Raw genomic sequence first — 12,414 nt, 5'->3', positions numbered from 1 at the left:
AGAAAAATGGTCATTAGTTTGTGCTTTTAGAGCTGTTTTGAAAGGCCCAAATGTCCCTTTGCATGCTCAGTATTTAAATGGACTGGAGCGTAGTAACTGTTGGGAAAGCATGGCATGACATTCAGAAAACATAGCAGTTTTTCCTGTTAGTGAATGGATCACACCATCCAATTGGTGTAATCCATTGAGACCCACTGAATCCTCAAGACTCAAAAATTCAATTATTTGTTTATTTATAATTGAAGGATAGTTAATTTGCAATATCATATTAGTTTCAGGTATACAGCATAGTGATTTTAGTAAGCCAACTGTAATTTTTATAATAGATCTTTTAGTAGATGGTATATGCGTGCGTGCATGCACACACACACACACACACACACACACACACACACACACACTTGTTTTTATATAATTGAGAGAACTGAGCCTCAGAAAGCTTGAATAACTTCCCCAAGATCATTTAGTTAGTAAAGGTAGGCCTGAGTTTGGATACAGGTTCATGCTTTTCTTTCTTTAAAGGACTTTTGGGCATTTTTTAACGTTGAAGCTTCATGGTGCTTCTCAGGAAGAAAGGAGAAAGCCAATATGCAGTAAGGACCAAATAAATGCAAGCTCTGCGTATGTCACTAACATGCTGTCAAGAGGGAAAAATGAGATACTAGTATCTTTTAAGAAGCTCACTTTAATGTCAAAGTTGGACACCGCAAAAGTAGCAAGTGTTCATGGATAATACAGAGTTCCTTTATTTAAGATAAAAAAAAGCCTATTGACTTATGGTTGTTTTACAGTGTTGTGTTAATTTCTTCAGTACAGCAGAGAGGCTCAATTATGCACATATATGTGTATGTATAGTATATAATACATTCTTTTTCATGGAGTTTCCGTTATAACTTATCACAGGACATTGACTATGAGTCACTGCGCTCTACAGCAGGACCTTGTTGTTTATCCATCTTACGTGTAATAGTTCGCATCTGCTAGTCCCAGCCTCCCACCCCACCCCTCACTCCCTCCCTCCCCTCTGGCAACCACAGGTCTGTTCTCTATATCTATGGGTCTCATACAGTGTTTTTTGAATCAGATGATTGGTTTGGACCCGTTTCTTGCAAGTCATGTAGTCTTAGGAAACTCAGAAATGACACTGAAATAATAAGCATGAAAGCTCTTTGTAAATTATGCAGCCCGATTTGAATTTAAAATGTTTATCGTTATGATTGCTCACCAGCTGCCAGTGTTTTATCTTGGTTTCATTAGTTATGATGCTACGAACTGGTCTCTTATAGGACCAGCACTAAAATGTCAGTTATTTGAGCTTAAAGGTATTTTTAAATATTATCATAGAAAATCAGGCCTGGAAGGGATGATAACAATTATAGAGTTCAGAGGCTTGATTTTTAGAAGCTGAAACTAATGTCTAGCAAGATGAAGTCTCTTTCCAAAGGTCACCCAGCTACTTAATGATTGCTGGACTAGAGTTTATCCCCTAATATAAATTATCTTTGATTTCTGGTTGAGAGGAAATTCCATTCTTAGGCTTGTCAGAGTTATTCTCCATCAAACAAATGAAAATCAAACAGAACACAAGAGACATGACTCTCTTTTTGGACTTCACCTTTTGAAATTGGAAATTTAGCCATAAAATAGGTCTAGATTCAGCTTAATTGTGTTTGGTTTTAGCTTCACATGGTCTCTAGAGACTTGAAACTTGTTTCAGCATGTCAAGTCTGAAGACGTCTGTCTAATGAAGCTGCCATTAGACAGATTGAATAATTTGCTTTCTGCCAACTGATTGGTTTCTGGTTTCCAGTAGAAATAGCTTCATTCTTTTATTTGAGAACATTTAGAGGCCAAGTGTTTGAAACTCTGTATTATGCACTATTATGCTCTGTATAAAAATTAGATATGGAAAATTACCTTATATCAAAAATGATGAAACATAGACCCTTGATTTAAAGGTAGCTTATTTCAGTAACCATGTGTCTAGATTCTAGTTGAAGCTAAGGTTGAGAGGAGAGAACCTCATTTTGAGCACTAATTCCTTACTTTTGCCTAAGCTCATCTTTCCTATCATTTATAAGGATCAAAGTGACATCAACTTGTCCTGCGACGTTGAATTGTGTCAATGGAAGTGCTTCTTTCCCCAGATTAATTAGGAAAACTCTTTAGGGAAACAAAAAATAGTTCTGCACAAATTAGTTTAAAATACTCAAACTGAAAATAAAATGACTGGTATAATGCTGGTACCCTTGAGTACTAGTAAGCATTTTCCTCAGGCTTTGATAATGTCTTTCAGGAATTTTTTCCAGTCACACAGAATAAAACAATGCAGATTAGAGTAACCCCCCAAAAGCTTCATGAAAGGTTATGACTTAAGTATAAATTCCTTATAACATCCATACAAGAGACAAGCTTTGAGAGGCTAAATAATGGCTCTTTGCAAATAATTTGGGACATTAAAGAAAAAAAACCTGAAAGAAACATCACTGGATTTATTTTGGCCTCATCAGTGGACAGGCAAGTGTCCTTTCAATTTCTCAAAACCACTTGTCCCAATACTTCTGGACTGACAGACTTCTATACATAAAATGTAAAAGAGGGTTGATGCAGTTATAAAGGAGTTTCAGGGGGAAAGTATCAATTTCCTTTCACGCCAAAAACCCAATAAAACAAACAAAATTTAATCCCCAGCAAAATGTAATCCATGGCTATTTTACTGATTTATTTTTTTGAGTACCTTCCTCTAATGTCATGGGAGACAAATAACTTTCTCATTTCAAGAAGTCATAGCCACTAAGCCCTTTCACATGCTAGGAAATTTAGAATTTCTCTTGCCTTGCGTTGGTAACATTGCAATGCTAGATTTCTGATTTGGCTCAGTTGCTCAGTCCTGTCCGACTCCTTGCGACCCCATGGACTGCAGCACACCAGGCCTCCCTGTCCATCACCAACTCCTGGAGTTTGCTCAAACTCATGTCCATTGAGTCAGTAGTGCCATCCCACCATCTCATCCTCTGTTGTCCCCTTCTCTTTCCCTCAATCTTTCCCAGAATCATGGTCTTTTCCAGTGAGTCAGCTCTTCACATCAGGTGGCCAAAGTACTGGAGCTTCACCTCCAGCATCAGTCTTTCTGGTTCAAGATTTCTGGTTAATGGTGTACATAATTTGGGGGGAATGTACTGATGTCGGCAACGTACTCTGAAATGCTTCAAAAAGTAAGATGTATTCATGGGTGGATAGCTATATGTTGAAGCAAATAGTGTCAAATATTAATTGCAGACCCTATGGACATGAGTTTGAGCAAGCTGTGGGAAATGGTGAAGGACAGGGAAGCCTGGCGTACTGCAGTCTATGGGATCACACAGTCAGACATGACTGAGTGACTGAACAACAAAAGGCAGTGGGTATATAGGTGTTTAACAAAATTCTTTCAGATTTTCTTCATATTTGAAAAATTTCAAAAGGAGGTGTGGAGGAAAATTGTAGTATTTTCATTGTTTAAACCTAGAGACACTTGGCAGTCAAGATAGCTTGATAAAAAAGGACAAGACTACTCTTCAGTTTGTGGCATCTTTGCTGTAAGATGGAAAAACTCTTCACAGTAAAGTTTCTTTACCCAAAAAGTATAATGAGATTAATCAGTTTCTTTATTTCCCAGATGTAGACTGTCTCACCCAGGGCACACGCTTGCCACCATGACTGGGCTGAATTTAGACATTAGGTGCTATGCTACCATGAGTCCATGCTCTTCTTATTTCTCAATCTCTGTTCATGATGACTTCTTGTGCCAGATGTTTTAGGGCAGTTTTCTTTTTCTTTTTCCATTTATTTTTATTAGTTGGAGGCTAATTACTTTACAATACAGTAGTGGTTTTTGCCATACATTGACATGAATCAGCCATGGATTTACATGTGTTCCCCATCCCGATCCCCCCTCCCGCCTCCCTCCCCACCCCATCCCTCTGGGTCTTCCCAGTGCACCAGCCCCGAGCACTTGTCTCATGCATCCAACCTGGGCTGGTGATCTGTTTCACACTTGATAATATACATGTTTCAATGCTATTCTCTCAGATCATCCCACCCTCGCCTTCTCCCACAGAGCCCAAAAGTCTGTTCTGTACATCTGTGTCTCTTTTTCTGTTTTGCATATAGGGTTATCATTACCATCTTTTTAAATTCCATATATATGTGTTAGTATACTATATTGGTCTTTATCTTTCTGGCTTACTTCACTCTGTATAATGGGCCCCAGTTTCATCCATCTCATTAGAACTGATTCAAATGAATTCTTTTTAACGGCTGAGTAATATTCCATGGTGTATATGTACCACAGCTTCCTTATCCATTCGTCTGCTGATGGGCATCTAGGTTGCTTCCATGTCCTGGCTATTATAAACAGTGCTGTGATGAACATTGGGGTGCACGTGTCTCTTTCAGATCTGGTTTCCTCAGTGTGTGTGCCCAGAAGTAGGGTTGCTGGGTCACATGGCAGCTCTATTTCCAGTTTTTAAGAAATCTCCACACTGTTTTCCATAGCGGCTGTACTAGTTTGCATTCCCACCAACAGTGTAAGAGGGTTCCCTTTTCTCCACACCCTCTCCAGCATTTATTGCTTGTAGACTTTTGGATAGCAGCCACCCTGACTGGCGTGTGATGGTATCTCATTGTGGTTTTGATTTGCATTTCTGTGATAATGAGTGATGTTGAGCATCTTTTCATGTGTTTGTTAGCCATCTGTATGTCTTCTTTGGAGAAATGTCTGTTTAGTTCTTTGGCCCATTTTTTGATTGGGTCATTTATTTTTCTGGAATTGAGCTGCAGGAGTTGCTTGTATATTTTTGAGATTAACTCTTTGTCTGTTGCTTCGTTTGCTATTATTTTCTCTTTAGGGCAGTTTTTATCCCAGAATCTCATTGTCCCTTTCTGTAATCTGCCTTCCATTGTGACTACCTCTGTCTGTCAGATGTTTGAATATGTCTGAGTCCTATTGGTAGGCAGAATTCAAGTGTTGTAATAGAAGTTCCAGACACCTTGTACATTAGTGGAAGTAGATGACTAACCAGGAAAAGAATGTTTTTAATGGATACATTTTGGAAAATCTGAGTCCTAGGTCTTTCCCAGATAAAATAACCTGTTATAACAATAGAAAGATGGGCAAATTACTTGAACAGGCAATTAACAATGGCCAATAAATCTGAAAAGGTGGTCAGTTTCATTAGGTGCTTGAGATATGAAAATTAGAACAAGGTGAAGCCATCATACACTCACAATAACATATGAAGATTTAATACTAAGTGAAGTAAATCAAAGACAAATATCATATGATATTGTATAGGTGAAATCTAAAAAGAAAATGGTACAAATGAACTTATTTACAAAACAGAAGTAGAATCACAAATTCAGAAAACAGTCTTACTGTTATCAAGGGGAGAAAGGAGGATAGATTGGGAGACTGGGCTTGACATATGTACACTACTACATATGAGATAAATAACTAGTAAGAACCTGCTGTACCACACAGGGAACTCGACTCAATGCTCTGTATTGACCTGTATGGGAAATGAATCTGAAAAAGAGTAGTTATATGTTTATGTATAACTGAGCCACTTTGCGGTACACCTAAAAACTAATACAACCTTGTAAATCAAAATGCTCCAACAAAGCTTTATTTGTGCTCCAATAAAACTTTAAAGAGAAAAAATACTCCAAAAAGATAAAATAAAAACTAAAAAAGTAATAGTACAAAACCTTTGTGAGGATGTGGAACAAGTGAAATTCATTAACTACTGGTGGAAATGTAAATTGGCACAACTAATTTGAAAGACTGGGATGTTTCATTTACAGAACCTGATGGGGGGCAAGTTATTAACCTGCTGAGTCAATGTTTCTCACTTAGAAATGGGGATAGTAATAGGCACATCACAGGGCTGCAGTTGGAATTAGGATGTTTGTGTAGCAGCAGGAGGCAGAGTACACCGCGTGGCCCTGGGCGTGGCTGGGAGGCAGATGCAGTGCTGGGCGCTGAGTAGCAGCGTACTTAACAAGACCCTGTTCTGTGCTGACTCATGCCTATGTTAAATTTGAGGAGAAATGTTAACGTTTCTGAGGAAAGTTAGTCTTGTAGCTTACTCAAAGTATTTTAATAGTCTCTTTTTGGGAGAAGAAAATAAGAAATGATTGTAAAGCATGTAGCAAACTGCCAAGGTTTTATGGTGAGACATTTTTCAAAATTTTTCATTTTTATGTATAAAACTGGTAAAGCATCTTCCCATTTGGAAAACCCAGACAACATCCCATAAAATGATGATAATTCAAGGTTATTTTTCACTGTATATGGGTGCATGGGTGAGTTTCATGGAACAATGTGATTTTCTGCAGAATTAAAATTCCCCCATGCTGTCGTCCAGTAGACCCGCTTCCTCTCTGGAGACAACAACTGCAAAGGGTTTGGGGTATCTTCTTCTGCTCACTTGCCTGTGTCAGGGGTCCTATTTCTGTGTACAATGTGCAGAATTGCACCTATATAAATTAATGTGTTTTCTTAAAAAATGGTATCATACTGTATGTGTTATTCTCCACATTAATTTGCTAACTTGCTGACATTGATGTGTCTTGGAAATCTCCTTATGTGGATCTATTTAGAACTTCCCAACCTTTTTAAATAAAGAAGGCTGAGCGCCCAAGAATTGATGCTTTCAATCTGTGGTGTTGGAGAAGACTCTTGAGAGTCTTTTGGACTGCAAGGAGATCCAACAAGTCCGTCCTAAAGGAAATCAACCCTGAATATTCTTTGAAAAAACTGATGCTGAAGCTGAAGTTCCAATAGTTTGGCCACTTGTTGAGAAGAGCTGGCTCACTGGAAAAGACCCTGATGCTGGGAAAGATTGAGGGCAGGAGGAGAAGGGGACGATAGAGGATGAGATGGGGGGGATGGATGGCATCACTGACTCAATGGACATGAGACTGAGCAAGTTCCAGGAGGTAGTGAAGGACGGGGAGGCCTGGCGTGCTGCAGTCCATGAGGTCACACAGAGTTGGATGCGAATGAGCGACTGAACAACAGTCTCTTTAACACTTTCTTCCCCCCAGTATTCCAGAGTAAAGCAATACCATCTTTTGTTTTAAGGATGCTTGTTTTGGCTGTCACTTAGGTTTTCCCCGTATTTCCCTGTCTCTAACAGTGCGATAGCAGCTTCATGAGACACACTTTATGTCACCTTTCTTGGGCACTCATGTAAGGTTTTCTCTGGTACCTGCTGAAGTGTGCAATGACCTGTTAAACATTAGATTAGGATCTGCTAATGCTGAAGTGCTCTTCAGAATGAAGGAAGGAATGAAGCCCTTCCCTCTCACCAGCAGTGTAAATGTAAGTAGTTCCAGTTTTCCCATAGCTTTACCAACATTCGATGTCATTCCTTTAAACGTCAGTCCAATGGTGAGAAGTACCATCTCAGTGCGGCTCCACCATACAAGTCTGTAAACACTGCTGAGATGAGCATCTTGGCTAACGTTGTTCTTCTGACTGCTTGTCCGCACTGCCCCTGTTGTGGCTTTTGAGTCTTTTACCCCTTTGAGGGGGCTCTGGATGGTGGTAGTCAAAGCCTAGAGGAGTTTCCAAGTCAGTAATTCCAAACCTGAGATCAAGTCTCCACAGCAGAAGAATAAACTCAACTTGCTTCCAGTCCTGAGTTCCTTTCAAGAATCAACAGATCAGGATGTTTTGGTCTCAGATTTTGGTGGGTATTGTTTAAATGCAAATCCTGATTCAGCAGCTGGTGGGTGGAGCCTGAGAGTCTATGTTTCTAACCAGCTTACTGGTGGTCCAGAAGTGGCCAGTCCATGTAACAAGGAATTACAAGATTTATACATACAGGTCATGACTTTACATTAAATGATCAGGTCATCAGAGGCTGGTACCGATCAGGTGGTACTTCTCCTAAGTGCGGGATCAGTGCACTGATCACAGACTCAGGACCAGCCCTCTAATGCCTCACTCTTTTGCGTCAGACCTTCAGTCACTGTTGATTTATCTCACTGTGATATCACTGCAATAGGAATCCTGGTGAGGAGGAGTAAAAATGAATAAATTGCTCTTGGTGGATATCTTTGTCTCACATTCCCCAGTCATAATAAAGAGAAGTCGCTCAGTTGTGTCCAACTCTTTGCAGCCCTGTGGACTGTAGCCCACCAGGCTCCTCCGTCCAAGGGATTCTCCAGGCAAGAGTACTGGAGTGGGTTGCCATTTTCTTCTCCAGGGGATCTTCCCGACCCAGGGATTGAACCCCGGTCTTCCGCATTGCAGGCAGATGCTTTAACCTCTGAGCCACCAACCATTCTGTAACCTCCTTTTCCTTGTCTTTCTGAACAAAGACTTTCCACTAAGTTTGTACTTCTGTGAACAGAATTGCCTCCTTACACTTGACAAAACCTCTTGCCAAAATTAACTACAATATATGTCCTTTCTATATCTATCTATCTGTCATCATCTGTCATTTTCTGTCATCCATATTTCACTATTCTTTATTATGTTCCTTATTCTAATATACTGAGTAGATTTTCTCCTTTATCATCAGGTGCTTTTAATTTCATTTAACTTTTAATTTAATAGCATTTTACATTCTGAAATAGGTTCTGGTCAATTTCACAGGTAATGGAAGTGGGATCACTTTCCTATCAGTTGGTGGCAAGAACAGCATGGAGAAGAAAAAATATGTTTGAGTCTAGTGTCTCGGTTCTTCTCATCCCATCGTGTCAGGCAGTTTAACCACCTCTGTCTCTCTCCTCATCTCTCCCTCTTTCTTTTTCTCTCATACACACAATTTGTAATTCATGACTATGTTTTATTATCTCTCATGTTTTATTTAAGAAAAAATTAGAAGCGAAACTTGCAAAATATGAACATTTGTTAAGAATTGATTGTAAGTACATGTCTTGAGTTATGTCATTCTCTGTTGTTTCTTTTTTTTTTTAATTGGAATAGAGTTGATTTACAATGTTGTGTTAGTTTTGGGTGTACAGCAAAGAAGTGATTCTGTTATCCATGTATCCCATCTCTTCTGATTCCTCTCCCATAGAGGTTATTATGGAATATTGACTAGAGTTCCCTGTGCCGTACAGGACGTCCTTGTCGGTTATCTGCCTTATATATGGTGGTGTGTGTATGTTAGTCCCAGACTCCTAACCTGTCCCTTCCCCCACCTCACTGTGCTTGTAATTAGTCGCTCAGTCCCGTCCTGACTCTCTGCAACACCATGGAGCCCGCCAGGCTTCTCCGACCATGGGATTGTCCAGGCAAGAATCCTGGAGTGGGTTGCCACGCCCTCCTCCAGGGGATCTTCCCGACCCAGGGATTGAACCCAGGTCTCCCACATTGCAGGCAGGTTCTTTACCACCTGAGCCATCAAGGAAGCCCACAACCACTTTTAATGATAAAATATTAAGGTATTACCTCCTTGCTTGCTCTACTAACATTGGCTCATTGCTTTTATGAATCTCTTTTTAGTCCACTTAGAGAAGCATAATTTAAACAAGTTAAAATTCTCTCGTTCTGAGTGCACTGTTTGTTGAGTTTTTACATGTTGATACCTGTGTAGCCAATTAAGATACAGAATATTTTCATCACACCAGATGTTTCCCTCATGTCCTTAGAAGTCAGTCCCCCACTGTTAACTCCAAGGAATCACTGATTTGTTTTCTGTCACTTATAAACTGATTACCTGATCCAGTGTTTCATTTAAACGCAGTCCTGCAGTATGCTGTGTGTTGTGCCTTGTTTCTTTACCTGAACATAATGTTTTTGATATTTATCCATTTCAGTGGTAATTCTCTTTTTATCAAAGAGTAATATTCCATTGTATGGATATACCCCAATATACCTATCCATTCATCTATTATTCCATGAATGAAGCTGCTGTAAGCACTTTTGTTTCTATCTTTTGTAAATAGATGATTTAATTTCTCTTGAGTAAATACCTACAAGTTGCATTGCTGGGCCAGGTAGCAAGTATACTTGACTAACACTGATTAATAACTTTAATAAATTCTCATACCTATTTTAATCTGAATTCTTCAGTGTTACAGAGAACTGAATATTGTCTTAGATTCTCTAATTTCTCATTAGAGTCCTGCCTCCCTGCTGGGTCATAAACTCTCAGATAATAGGAGTTAATGTTGTCATTTATTTCTTTTTTAGCTTAGACAGCTTAACACAGGGCTCTATTGGATATCATGTGCTTTGTTAACAATACCCCACTGAACACAATGAGCCTGAGTTTTAGTTCCCTTTGAGATGAATTTGCAAAGTTAAATTTCACTGGGGGTTTCAGGCAAACATGGTAACAGTGAACTCTGCCTTTCCCTTCTGAGTGAATCTGTGGCCCTGTGGGCCCCTGCTGGATCTTCCTGAAACCCTTGTTGGAACAACCAGAAAATAGGTTCTAATGTTCCACTGGGGAAGCTAAGTTAAAGAAAGCAAGGCTAGGTTGGCTATTATGTTTTTACCACTTGGAGAGACTCTACCTAAAAATAAAGCCATCACGAATAATACTGTATGATATACTTGAAAGTTGCTAAGAGAGGAAATCTTAAAAATTCTTACCACACACACACACAATTCTTACCACACACAAAGATGGTTACTATGTGAGTTGATGGATGTATTAGCTAAGTTTATTGTCGTAATCATTTTGCAATATATACATATACCAAATCATCACCTTCTATGCCTTAAATTTATACCATGTGATATGTCCATTATATCTCAATAAAGCTGGGAAAAAAATAAAGCCATCACAGAGGAAAGAGACAAATTTGTGACAAGTTGAGACACGGATCAGAAAATATTATCAGGTTCCAGCAATACTGACCTCTAAGCTTTTCATGGCTTGTGCCAGTTTGAAATGAGTTTTATAACTTGTTATTGCAATGATACTCTATAGTACATTGCACCTCACAAATACCAGCTCCAAAGTAGCCATTCACTATATCAAAAGTGAGCGTAAGCCAAGATATCTTCCTTGGAACATAGTGTATTGGCCTCAACATCAAGGATAATATCTTGCCAATGTTCTTTAGACTCATCAGAAGCTTAGAAAAATGATAAAAGCACTGTATTTATCACACTGTATTTACATCTATGTATACCTAAAATCATCCCTGTAATTGAATTGGGGGTGGCTACTCAATGTTGAAAAATATAAGAAAGAAATTTCTCTCACAAAGAATGGAAATTAAGACCCATGGGAAAAAGCATTTAAACCTTTCTGCTCCAGGACACATAATTGCAGTTATCCTACAGAGAGCAGCATTAGCAATGAGCAGTGTTGTTCTTGTGTGCTTTTTGGCTTGAATTTGCCAAGTGATTGCCTCAATTATCTGCTTCCCATTGGCCATGGAATCTTGGCCAGGACTTTATTTTTGTTTCTTGATGGATCACAGCTTAGTGACCTCACAGTCAAATCCTCATTTCAATGTCAACGTGTTGGTGAGACTAACATCATAAACTTTCATCACTATTGTGATCAATACATTATTCTTCTGTCAGTTTATGCTGAATGATCCTATTCAGAACAACTGGTTTTGAAGCAGTGTATTGTTGGGTAGAGAAAAGCTTTCTTCCTTGAGGGAGTAATAATTACATGTTGCCATAGTGACATGGGACAGACAGAGAAGGTTTTTCTCTCAGGTGCTTTTTGCTTTCCAGGAAGATTCCCATCAGATCTGGTAACTGGCAGTGCTGGGCATCTCCCCAGGCAGAGGAAGCCCTGTCCTACTATCAGATCCCCTGTTCTGATGGGAGAAGTGCACAGTGCATTTCTATTGGTGCTAGTAATCTCAGGACCATCTCAGCCAATCTGAGCAAAGGCAGCAAAGTTAGAGCTTGATCATTCAGTGGGAGATAACATTTTATCTCCTAACTCTGCAGTGTCTGGGAGGAGAAGGAAATTTTAGGGCCTCCAAATACCCTCATTTGATTTATTCAGATTGGGAAAGTATTTGTGAAATGTCGACTTTTACATAGATCTCATTTCAGTTTCAGCACTTGACTATTCACATGTCAATGAAACCCACAAATCTGAGTCATTGAGTGAAGGGAAGCAGAGTCTCTGGGTGCAAATGAAATGATTCCACGTATGTGAAGTAAGTGCAGAGCTGGAAACGCCATGCATTTCTCACCATCCTCTACTCTGTAACCTGAGAAGTGGTGCCAACGAGTGCAGACATGCCTCACATTGCCATAAATTATTTTTACCTTTGCTAAACTTCACTGCAAGGAGATCAAACCAGTCAATCCTAAAGGAAGTCAGTCCTGAATGTTCAATAGAAGGACTGATGCTGAAGCTGAAATGCCAATACTTTGGCCACCTGATGTGAAGAGCTGACTCCTTGGAAAAGACCCTGATGCTGGGAAAGATT

The sequence above is a fragment of the Dama dama genome, chromosome 32 (assembly GCF_033118175.1).
Source record: "Dama dama isolate Ldn47 chromosome 32, ASM3311817v1, whole genome shotgun sequence".
Taxonomy (NCBI): domain Eukaryota; kingdom Metazoa; phylum Chordata; class Mammalia; order Artiodactyla; family Cervidae; genus Dama; species Dama dama.
The sequence above is the reverse complement of the archived record's forward strand: the minus strand, read 5'-3'. Positions refer to the sequence as shown.